The sequence below is a fragment of the Callospermophilus lateralis genome, chromosome 11, assembly GCF_048772815.1.
Source record: "Callospermophilus lateralis isolate mCalLat2 chromosome 11, mCalLat2.hap1, whole genome shotgun sequence".
Lineage (NCBI taxonomy): Eukaryota > Metazoa > Chordata > Mammalia > Rodentia > Sciuridae > Callospermophilus > Callospermophilus lateralis.
In genome coordinates this window covers 24,142,082-24,155,313 of record NC_135315.1, presented here as the reverse complement: position 1 = coordinate 24,155,313, position 13,232 = coordinate 24,142,082, and the positions used below count along the sequence as shown (strand labels likewise).

The 13,232-nt window shown below is 33.8% G+C and overlaps 1 protein-coding gene across 1 annotated transcript in view; it reads left to right on the top strand.

The window, feature by feature from the left end:
- Window positions 1-13,232, top strand: part of Skap1 (src kinase associated phosphoprotein 1) — a 286,124-nt gene that overhangs the window by 74,638 nt on the left and 198,254 nt on the right. The gene's annotated exons all lie outside the window — the stretch shown is intronic.

The window sequence follows — 13,232 nt, the reverse complement described above, 5'->3', positions numbered from 1 at the left end:
ATTGCTTTCCAAAGTGGTTGTATTATTTTGCAGTCATATCAACAATGTGTGAGTGAGTGTACCTTTTCCCCCCATCCTCATCAGCATTTTTATTACTTGTATTTCCTAAATTTAATTGGAGTGAGATGAAATCAGTGTAGCTTTGACTTGAATTTCCCTGTTTTGATCACCTCTTAGCTGATAATGTGTTTCAGAAACTGGTAGGCTGAGTGGAAGTAAAAACTTGTCTATTTAAGTATATAAGATACAATAGGACATTTTAGGATTATGAAACGAATAGGAATATGTAAAAAAAAAAAAAGAGAGAATCACTGGCAGAAAAACTTAGAAAGCCCTGGAAAATTAGGTAATGTTGGAATTGGAGTGAGAAAAGACAGAAGTGATGGCTCAAACTTTGCTAACATTTTTAACTGTGACAGGACCCTCTGTACAAAAAGACAATGTCATGAATTTTATTTTATTAACTCTGTGAATTTGCCTAAATAAACACTTAGGTTCTTCAGGTGTTTGGACTAAATAAGTTCTGATGCAAGGAAGGAAAATAGTTTTTAAACATAAGATCCATTATTTGTAGGTGCTTTTAGTAAGGACCTACACACATTTTTCAGAAGGATATAATTCATATATCATAAAGTTCATACCTTTAGAGTGAACAAGGCATGCCAAGTGTACAAGTTCATATCTTCAAAGTGTACAAGTGGGTTTTGGCATAGTCACTGAGTTGGGCAACCACTTTCACTACCTAATTTCAGAACATTTTTACCTTCTAATAAGAAACCCACACCCATCTCAAAGCCCATAGTCTTCACTGCTGTTTCACTCTCTCACTGCAAGAGTGTTGGGGATTAGTGTGTCAGCATCTACCACAGTTCTTGGACATAGTAATCAGTGAGAAATGTAATTTGGATCTATAATCATGATATAATAATGATATACCTTTCCCTCACATTTCCACCTAAGTTTTTTTATTAGCTCACTGTCAACTTCCTAAATGCTGTTCAGTTAAAGATGAGAAAACATAGGAAAAATAAAACATAATATCAAGAATATATTACATTGATGTAGAGAAAACATAAATGTAAGAGTTCTTTTAATAAGCTTAAATATAATTGGAGAACATGAAAACATTTTTTTATTTTACATTAAGATGTGGGATTGCTTTGATAATTCAAGTCGTGTTTACTTTAAAAACTTTTTTTCTGCTAGGTGCAATGGCACGTGCCTGTAATCCCAGAGGCTTGGGAGGCTGAGGCAGGAGGATCACAAGTTCAAGGTCAGCCTCAGCAACTTAGTGAGGCCCTGAGCAACTCAGCAAGACCCTGTCTTAAAATAAAATATAAAAGGGCTGCGGATGTGGCTCAATGGTTAAGTGCCCCCAGATTCAATCCCTGGTACAAAAAAACAAACACAAATAAAATAAAAAAAAAAACAACACTTTTTTTTTTTTTTACTCAGTTTTTCACTTAAAGTTACAAAGAAAAGCCAATGGAATCTTTGCCATGGAGTTATTGTCATTACAGTAATCAGATATTTGAAAGATGATATTGGTCTGCTGTCTAAATAACAGTATCAGTTTTGCCCTTTAAATTTGATGACAGAGCACTTTAAAATTATGGAGCAAAATGGTTTCTTTCATTTTGCTTCAATTTCTCCTTTTTAATAAAATGAGTTAATTATTGGCATTTTTGTTTAATAAGTCAAAATTTCACTTATAAGGTATGATGTTTATAATTCAAAATTTATTGTTATAAAAATATATTCATGAATATTAGGTAGAATTTCCCAGCACTGATCCAGAATCTAAAATAATTGATATGATATTTGAATAAAAATTTAGGAGAGACTGTAGGAATATTATGAATATATATAACAAGGTTTGATTTTTGTCCAAAGGTGATTCATGTCACATTTGTGATAGTGGTAAACATGGGCCAATCCAGTTTCTTGCTGATTTAAGGATTCTTTGAGTATCCACATGAATGATGTAAAAGGTTTTAAAAAAATTATCCAGTATATTTTAAGACCAAAAAATTTTCTTTGTGTAGCTTAAAAATCTAATTTTGTAAAGGCAAACTTATATCCATGTCAAATCAAATTAATGCCTAAAAATATAGCTTGACAAAAACAAATAGCGCAAAGTGAATAAAGAAAATGTTATTTAATATTAACACTAAATAAAGCTACATTGACTATAGATTAGAGGAGATTTAAGAAGCTTATCAAAAAGTGCATGGCTTTTATGTGTATCTAAGTCAAACAAACTATTAGAAATGACATCTATGAGAGAATTAGGAATTTAAACACTGGTTATTTTATGCTATTAAGAAACTGCTGTTAGGGCTGGGGCTGTAGTTCAGTGGTAAAATGCTTGCCTTGCATGTGTGAGGCACTGGGTTTGAGCCTCAGCACCACATAAAAATAAATAAAGATACTGTGTGTTCATCTATCTATCTATCTATCTATCTATATATGAGAAACTGCTTTTAATTGTTTTAGGTGTGACAATGAAATTATGGCTAGGGTTTTTTTTTTAAAAAAGAGTGTTTAGAGGGAGGTTTGCTGTGATATTTAAAGATAAAATCTGGTAAATAATATGGGAGAGGAGAAAGAAGCAGGATTGGGTACTGATGAAACAAGATTGGTCATAAATTGACACTTGTTGAAGCAGAATGACGTTATGGGGTTTATTACACTGTATTGTCTACTATTGTACATGTTTAAAATTCTCATAATGCAAAATAAAGGAGAAATAAATTCAGGTTGAATTTATGTGAGATTACAAATGTGAGATTATTCTTTTATTCCCATCATGAAACGTAGTACACTAAAGCATAAGATACTTTATGTATCTGGATGCAAAAGTACATAGTAAACTCTTCCTTTAAATTGCTATTTCATGTCTGTGTTTATGATGAAAAGAGCATGAGCTTTGAAATAAGACTTGAATGGGATTCCCAATTCCCCTTCTTACAAGCTTTGTGAGCTTTGCCAAGTGATAGAACTTCTAAAAGCATCAGTTTTCTCATGTACAAAATACTCCTAATATCTCCTGCACAGTTATGAGTTGTAATGAGTTATAAAAACCTGGTAACTCATGAGAAGTGCTTGCCACTTGGTAGCAAGTGACACTAAAGTGGTAACAAGTATTATTTTTTTGTCCCAAAGTAGGGATAGGCAGGTAAATACACATATGGAGTTGTGATACTGTATGTTTCACAAATTTTTCCATAAAATTATCCATTCTACCTATGGTGTAGGGCCATGTGACTCACATGTATGCATCTGTAGGGTTTACTTTTATAGGGTGCATGCACAGGATTTTTATTTGTAGGCACTTCAGAGGTTAGATTTATGAGCTTGTTGCTCTATAATGTCTGAGGCATGTTGAATGGAAGCATGAATGTCACTTAACTTCTCAACCCTTACGATCACATACTTGGGGCATGTAGTTATGACAACTACAAGAAGCAAAACATTAAAGCAGCAAAGAAACACCATCTTTACACTGAAAAAAAAAGAGGGGGATTTCCTTTGAAGTTGAAGAGAAGTGTTTTTGAATTAATGGAGTGTACAGTGATTTTACTAGGTTTTATTTATGAAAATACTCTTTGCATTCATGCCAAAAGGTTTTAGCACAGTTGTAAGTAGGATTTATACAAAGAAACACAGCCCAAATTTATGACGTGTTTGCAAATGGAAGAAAAATTCTTAATTTACAATATTTGTAATTTATTGTTAAATATCTTTCTATCACTATTCCTGGAATGCTAATATTTTATAAACACAAGTGTTGGTTATGAACCTAGAATATCCTAACCTATACTACTTTTTAAAAAGAAATCTTCCAGCATCTTTTCCATGTCTTGTGGGGAATTTATAAGGGGAAAAATGTACACAGGACAAATACTCCTGCTTTTGGCTTTGACCCAACCTTTTAACATCAACAATCTGACAGCTGCTTTTGTGGCTTGACTTCCTTTAGGCATTTCCCCTTTCCTTATTTGCTACATTTTATACAAATTAATCTGTAGAAAGTGGATACACACACAAACTGGGTTTTGAAGTTAATTACTGACTTTGATACCTTTTCAAATATTTTACTTCCTATACATCTATTGGTCAGGTTTTTAAGAGTGAATGGGTTTTTAAATTAATGCACTAATGATTTTGCAACTACTGTCAAAAGCGGTAAACAATTTTTAACAAAAGGACTCACTTGTTTCCTTCCTGAAGCTGAAATTTTCTAAGATTTTTAAAAAGGTACTTCTGTAACACATTTATTCAGAAAACCATTTTGTGGTGCTGGGGAATGAACCCAGGGCCTCATGCATGCTAGGCAAGCACTCTACCAATGAGCCACATCCCCAGATCCTGTAAGATTTTTATATCATTTATAAAATGTAAATTATCTACTCTGGAGTAGATAATATTGAGACATAAGGAAAAAAAGAAACTTGACTTTCATTTAGGTAATAGAATTCTCTAGAATCAGTATCTGTATTCCTTGCACAATATATTTGTATAAGAATTTTCATTGTAGCATTGTTTGTAATAGCAAAGACTCCAAACAGTCTAATTATCCAGCAACAAGAAACTTGTTAAATAAATTATGCCTCATTCATTTAATATAATTTAAAGAAAAAATATATATATGACATGTAATATTCTCGGGGACTATTAGGTGAAAAGGCAACTTGGGCAAGCAATGTATAGTTTGTTTTTTTGTCTTTTATACACACATGTCTATGCACACATACATATACATACATACATGATTTTACGTATACAATAATTTTGGAAGGATATTTACGAACCTATTAACAGTGGTCACCTCTGTTGAGGGGACACAGGTGTCAGTGGTAGAGGGGCTCTTCACTATTTACATCATTTGGTACTATTTTAATTTTCACCATGTGATTGCATTGTTTTAATTTTTTAAAAAGTTAAAATAATAAATCAGTGTGTTATGTGCTGATCTGGAGCAATCACCAAGATAAATGATTTGGAAGAAATGCAAGGAACAGAACAGAACAAATACTAACATTTGTTAAAAAGAAAAAAAAAAGATGTGCTACATGCAGAGGCACTTGTTATATTTGGATAGGAAGTTCATAAGCTATCCAAGAAGCCTCACAGTTGACGTCTCTGGAGAGAAAGGACCAAGACCAGAGAGAGAAGATGGACTTTCATTATATGCCTTCTTGTAATGTTTGAAATCTTTGCTGTGGGCATACTTTATTTAATAAAGATGCTTACAAAAAATTAAAATGGTAGTGAGCTCTTTTTCAGCAGAATTATGATTTGGTAGGTTTTTTTTATCCATTTAAGTTTTTTCCTTATTTATCTTAAATATGAATTGATGAGCAAGGCTCTGGTGATGGGATAGAATAACAGTGTTCTCTGTTGTTTAATATTTGAGAACCAGCAGTATGTATAGGCATGCTGAGTTGACATCACTTAAAATGAGTTTTAAAATAAATCATGAAATACTGTAGTATTGTATGATGTCCATATTAACGGATGAGTACCTTCTCTGAGTCCATCTCAGTCCAATTTTTTTTTTCATCCATAAAAGTTCATAGAACTTCTGGTTCTTGTATTAAGTTTATTTACTTAACCAGGGAGACTTGCTGAGAAAAAAAAAACAAACTTATAAACTATGTCTCCTAGGTAGAAGTAATCCTAGGCCAACATAGAAAATTAGGTAAGGGATGTAGTTTGTGAACATAGGATTTTAGCTTAAGAATTGATATTCATCAGGAATTCTGCCTCTAACAATTTTTTTTAATGTTCTGATCACAAATTATGAGAGAAAAGTACAGTCAATTTGAATGCAAACTTTTCTGGTTCTTCTGCTTTAAAAAATATTTTTTTAAATTTTATTTAATGAGGAAATAGGCTAAGCCTCTGGACTTGAAGCCCAAAGGATTTGCATGATATTTGAAAGTTAAATAATGTGATAGTGGGTCCAGTTCTATTAGGAAGCATTAACTTTTCATTTAGCTTCTTACCAACACATACTTCTCTCAGAAACGTGTTTGCCAGGATGGCTGAATTACCACTAACACGGTAGAGGGACTTCTTAGTCATGGGCAAGGGGATTTATGTTACATATAGAATAAAGATTCCAGTTTCTGCTGACTTTAGTGAGGCAAATAGTGGAGGAACCAATCTTGTGACCCTAACTGCCCTTGTCAGAGGATGTAAATTAACACACATACTTGCCAGCCTTAAAGTTATTGATCACAATTCATCTCTAAGAGTTATTTCCCTAAACTTAAAAGGAATACCTCTCACCTTTAAGATCTGTGCATTTTACTTGTATTAATACCGCCTCAATAAAATAGGAAAAATAAAATTTAAAAATAAGGAGATACTTCTCCATTGAACTTCTGTTTTAGGGTATCAAACATGGAACTGACAATGTTGACAGTGAGAGGTTTTGGCTTTCATTAATGGCATTACGTACAAGTGATGTTCAGGAACAGGAATCCCTACTTGGGATGAGATGTGGCATGGGGAAGAAGAATCTTGTCACCCTTTGCCATTATAGCCTTCATGGTATTAGAGGTCTATGTTACTCACAAAATAGCCTCATCCTTTCTACAGTGTGTTGAAAGTTGGTTCACATTTTCAGGTCTGCTAATATGACCTACAATCCATTCTTTATTATGTTTTGTTTTATTTTCTTGGGCTTATGTAAAATTTTTCTTTTATCTACCAATAGCCTGTAGAACATAGATTCTCATGTTTTTTTAAGTGAATTTTTTTTGGAATCCATCTAGCTGTACAGTTCTCTCAAGAAGTTTCCTAAGTTATGTTGGCTCCCCAATTGGAGCATTGTAGACTCCAGAATGCAACAGGATTATAAAAGGGTGCTAAGGTTCCCTTCTATTTGTTATTAGGGAGAAAAGAAAGGGGAAGTTGGGAAGAGACAGCAAAGTGAACAAATAATAATAAAATTGCTGCATTCATGTGGTATTATATTTTTCAAAGAATTTTTCTACTCTGAGACTTAAAGCATGATTTTGCCAAAAAGGAAATATTCTTTAACTAAGCTAGGCCCAAGCTATATTTAGGTATGGAATACATTGGTTCATTTTCTGTTAAGCCAGGTCAAAATACCCAGAATCCCACAGAATCAAACAAACAACAACAACAAAAAAAGAATAGAAAAATTCAATATATTGATGTGACTAAGCCCCAAGTAGCTGTATTAAAGTTTGCAAGCAGAAAATTCATGCCAAAAGTGATATTTTAAAAATCACTACACCAATACTACTATAATAAATTTAAACTGTGGGTTTGATCATTTCCTCCTTGGCCACATTTGGCTTTGTCAGTTCCAGTATCCATACCTAATGTGACTCTGCTGTTATTACTACTAAGAAGAATTTATATTTTGATTGTAGATTTACTTTGTTGAAATAAAATAATACTAGTTAATACCATAAATTCAAGATGTTAGCTGTCATTCACTGTTTTGTCTTTGAATAATGATCATGATTTATAAAGCCTGCAGATTTGGCTCCCAAGCAGGTCAATGTGTTAGGACAAGAATTTAGTAATCAGACAAGGTGAGGTCAAAGCCTGGGTGTAACACTTATGAGTCACTTCAGGGATTTGGAGTAAACTACTTGTCCTTTGTATCTCAATATCTTCATCTGCATCTTTGGAATAATAATATAACCCAGGATTGTTTCCAGGATTGAATTAGATAATACATGAAGAGCCCTGGCCCAGAGCCTGTACCCTCTAAGAGTTCAGCTAGTTATCATATTTTTATTATTATAGCTGACTTTCTCCTGCAAGTATGTTGAAAATTCAATTCAGTTGAATAACTTTGTAATAAGAATTAAGGCATGAAAATACAGTGATCCAAAGAAAACAGAACTACAAACAATAATTCCAGCTTATGGTTGCCTGGTTGCCCAATGATGAATTCATTCATTTTATAACATAGTTATCCATATACTACTAAATGCCTAGGTTTACATGTTTTGAATTCTGTCAGAAATCTTATTACTATTGAAAATATTCCAACTCAGCAAGTTCTATTTTAGTACCATTTGAACAATAATGGTGGTAGATGGAATGTGTTAGTGTAAAGCCGGAATGATTGCTGACAGGCTGTAATTTGCTTTATGAAGTGTGCATTGTCACATATACAATTATCTGGTTTATATTTGTTGCTGCCAGCCCTCTAGTATGTTAATATCCAGGAGTTGAGCCTCTATGTGAAACCTAAGAAGGGTTAAAAATCTCTGCATTTTCTGAAGGCAGAAGGGAAGGAGCAAAAGAGTGCCCACAGTGGTTACTTTTTCTTCTCTCTCTCTTTCTCTCTCTCTCTCTCTCTCTCTCTCTCTCTCTCTCTCTCTCTTCCCAGAGCTAGGATGATGCTACACACTGCAGCTCACCCTACTGTTCAAAATGAAAAACTGCATCATGAAAGACCATTTTCTTGGAAGGGGGGTGCTTTTCAATGGACTCCCGCTGGTGATTTCCTGTCCAATCCAACACTGATAGATGTAGTCCATATGAGAATATTATTAAGCTATGGCTACATAGCTTTTGATTGTTAGAATCACAGGTTCTGTTGTAGTGATTGTACTCTGAGTGTCTGTCAGTTTGGTTCAGTTTCTGATTGTTTAGACTGAACCATTCTCTGAAAATGTTATCTCTGTAGGTTCTTAAGAAGTCTGTTATCCTTAGTATGATTGTATAATCAGTAAACAGTGTCATAAGCTAGCATAGTTAATCTTAGGCACAATTTACATCTTATATATTCAAGATCTAGTTGGAGCAACTTTTTAAAAAATGATAAATGAAAACTTTCTTTACCTGGCCTATCATTTGTTCTGTAGGGTTAATGACATTCAGCACTATTACACTTACTGCTAGGGCCTTGAGGGAAAAAAAGAGAATATTTAAACATTGAGTTATGGATAGCTTTAGAAGGAGGGGAATATGGGCAAAAAGACTGCATAGAACAGAGAAAAATTTGAGACCTTCACTATACATGGATTAATCACAAGAACTAACCACGCACATCCAAGTGGATATTTAGAAATCATTGAAGCCTCTGAGATGTTCTGTGAGAAACACCATACATTTTCTAGTGCATGAGTATGTGCAAAAATGGTGTGTAATTTATAAAGGAAGTATTGACAGAACTTTAGCTTTGGTGTTGCAAATGTGCTCTATGATGTATTTACATGTAAGTAACATTTCACATATATGGCCATGTGTGTACCCACATGTTTCTTTAGTTGGGATTAGATTAAAAAACTTAGACAAATGGTTATAATAAAGAATAATATGCTGTCATTTTGCTAATCTTACTACAGTTCAGCTTTGAGAGCTGCATTACTATTAAATTGGTCCATGAAAATCTGGCAATATTAATGCTATCAAGCATGAAAACTAACTGGATTTGGATCAGGGAGTTTTATTTATAGGAATTTAGTGAGGATTTATTAGTTTAAAGAGGAATCTCTGTGTCTCATGGATTCGTAAATATTAGAGTAGAAAGTCTCATGTTCCCTTCCAACCACAGTAACAATAATAAAAAATAAAATAAAAAGTAGAAAAATGTTCAGACAATTTTATATTAATTGTAAGATTACAAATTAACTAATTATATTAATTTCATTTTCCTTATATTATCTAATGAGATATGGTGAAGTAATAGCAAACCCTGGAAAGTTTCTAACCATACCATATGAATAGTTGCAGATATGAATAGAGTGTAACATAGCTAATAATTAATTAGAAGAGAAATAAAAGTGATGGCTTTATACCAACATTAAAAAATTGCTTTACATATTGAATAAGCAAATGTATTTGTATGTCTTATCTGTTATTTTTGTTCTTATATTCTGTTGTAGTTTTTAAATGCTTAAACTTCTTTCTGTCTTTTTTTTTTTCCCATTTCTTTGGTACACTTGTCATTATGCCCTGTTTCTGTCCCTAAGTAGTACCTGCAAGTTCAGGAGTAGATGGGTTTGCTTTGAGTCAGAATACTCACATTATGGTTCATTTTTCCCTTGTTTGATTTGGAATTGAATTAGTAAATGAAAGTTTTTAGCAGTTTAATTCACTTCTCCATAAAGTTTATGGAGCAGCAACAGCTGGTTGAATCCATGGCAGAAAAAGCCAACTTCTAGTGGCCACGCTATTGTTTCAGAATTAAGGGGGAAAACTCATTAACTGTTAATGAAAACACAGGGAATAAAAACAAATAGCACAGAAACCCTGGCAAATAATTACCTTACACCTGACACAAAGCTGTTTTATCTTTCTGCTCCAACCCTCAGAAATTCCCAACTTATCACTCTACGGAGCATGAATGAAATTGAGTTTGACTCCCAGAAAAGAACAATAGAGAAATCATCCCCCTTATGGGCCCCTCAGCACTACTCAGTGGAGAACCTGCCATTGAATCTACTAAGGAGTGTATCTAGTGCCCAATTCTTATGACACTTTGGATAGAGGAACAAATTACCAGTTAATAGCAGGTGAACCCTTGATATAGTTTCCTCGGATCTTGTTTAGAAATACAAAGAGAAAGGCTGAAGGTAGTGGATGTGATTAATGGAGATACGGTGTGTTAGAATATATATCTGTATAGAAATATATTGATTCTGAGCGAGTTGTCGTGGAAGTGTGTCTCCAGTGGCAGAGGGTCTTGCTTGTGAGAGAGGCACTCTAAGCAGATGGAGTTCGAAGCCCTAATTGTAGAGCTGCTGAGTGGAAATGTCTGTCACTATAGTTTGTGATCATTTATGTCTGATCCCACCGGACTACAGTCGTGGCCACTTGGAACTGTGATTGTCAGAGGTACAGATGAATTCAGAGAACATGCACGGTTATATTTTAAGAAAAATGATGCTCTAAACTTAAGCAAATCCAAAATGACCACAGTAATTGCTAGTTCTTCTATAAAACTTTTCACCCATGCATCTTGAGTAGTTATAATCATTTTAATTACATGGGAGTGTCTATTTATACTGTGTTATAGACTAGTTGCTGTGTGAGCCCAAGGGAGTTGGGCCACTTGATATGACACTAAAAGCACTTATAACAACATCTTCATCATCAGGAACTAATTGTGCTTGGGTGTAAGGCATATTTTAAAATGTTTCTCCCACCACAACCATCTGTAGTACTGACCTAGGCTCTGTTTCGCTACCTGGAGTTGTATTCCTTCCTCGTCGCATACTTTATAGGGGCACAGTCTGGCATTTGGCACACAGGTCCGTCTTGGATAACTGTATTCAAAAACCATAGGAATCACGTAGCAGTGACTTTTCCATCTGAAGTTAATAAATCAAGTACCAAATCCAGGCAGGTGTTTTGGGTGAGACTTTTCTTTCTTTTTTTTTTTTTTTTTTTTAAAGTGAGCTATAAATGCAGTGTGATATCCTGAATTTGATCTGATATAGAAAAAGGACATGAATGGAAGAACTTACAAAATGAAAACAAAGCCTGTAATTTAGTTAACTGCAATGTAGCAATGTTAACTTCTTGGTTTTGATAGATACACTTTAGTTGTAGAAGGAGATGAGTTTATGGGGAACTCTTTGTACTATTTTTGCAACACTTACATAAATCAAAATTTATTCCAAAATAAAAACTTATTAGAAAACATAACACAATGAAACAACAAAAGCCCTTCCTGGTCTTCATTAAAAAAAAAAAAAAAAAAAAACTTAGAATAAATGCCAGAATGTGTAAGCATAGGTTCTTTTTCTTTGTTGGTAGATTTGTCGGGTTCCTGGAAAAAAAAAACAAAAAACTGAGTCCAGAATGATAGTTAATAAATAATGTTTCATATATATTACAAATGTCAAATTTTTCTTGGCAATCTAAACTACATTTTTTTTTAAGGATTCTGATTAGGTTCAAAACAAAAATTCTTTCTAGCCTTGCATCTCACCTTCAGGTTTCCAGTCAGAGAGTCATACTGATAATTAGATTTCAGTGGATTTGCAGTAATATAAAATTTGAGGATTTTACCCTCTGTCTGGCATTTGGGATTTTTCTCAGTTATTATAGCAACCTTATAGTGATGCTTTAAGCCTAACTGTATGTTTTATTTTCTGGTCAGTGAACAAATAAAAGTGAGCATCTCTTCTGACTTCAGCTAATGACTGTAGTGTGGGGTTAATTTTTTTTTTTTTACAATAGACTCTACAGTTTATTTTTTTTTTATTTTTTTTTTTTTGTTTTTTTAAAGAGAGAGAGAGGTAGAGAGAGGTAGAGACAGAGAGAATTTCAATATTTATTTTTTAGTTATCGGCGGGCACAACATCTTTGTTTGTATGTGGTGCTAAGGATCGAACCCAGGCCGCACGCATGCCAGGCGAGCGCGCTACCACTTGAGCCACATCCCCAGCCCCTCTACAGTTTATTTTTAAAGTCCTCTATCTGCAGGAGTTCAACTCAGTTATGGACATCTACCTACCACTGAGCATTCGAGGAAAAGTGTAGTTATAATCATCTAATTTAAGGAAGGAGGAAGCTTCAGCTTTCTTTTTTTTCTTTCTTTCTTTTTTTTTTTTTTTTAATCATTTTATGTTCTCCCTATCCTTCTAGTTTAATTGTAGGAAATAAACCTTTAAAGCGAGGCAATACAGATTCTATGTAGGTTGTTTGGTTTCACTGCTCCCTAGTTGAAATCCAGGGCCAGAACTCTACAATGTTTACTGAGATTAGCATTGGTGATTTCCTTTGGAAATTAGTATTTGAGATAATATTAAATTCGGTTTAAAATCCTTTTTTCATGCTTGTGAAATGAACTAAGCAGCTGTCGATGTCCTTTTATCAGCAGACTGTACCTCTGTTTGGGGGATTTTAAGGAAAGCCATTTGCAACGCTTTCCTTTTCTTCCGGTTTCTGAATGAGCTAACATCTTCCGTCTGAACCTTTTAAAGTATCATAATGGCATCGGCCACTTCTACAAAATACAATTCAATGTAGGTTGAAAACACCCAAAAGGGATTAGCATTGTTTTAATTGCATAATTCAGTATTGTATATACATTACCTTTTATCAAAGTCATTTTGCAGAACAAATATTACCTTCTTAGGGCTTTTAGAATTCCTAAGAGGTTGGTTGCATAGGCTGTAAACTAGAATTACATAGAGAGAACTTTATTAAGGTTGCAAAACAAGTAATGATTTAAATAGGAATAGAATCCAGCAAAGTCTAAGCTCTCTCTGAGCTTACTT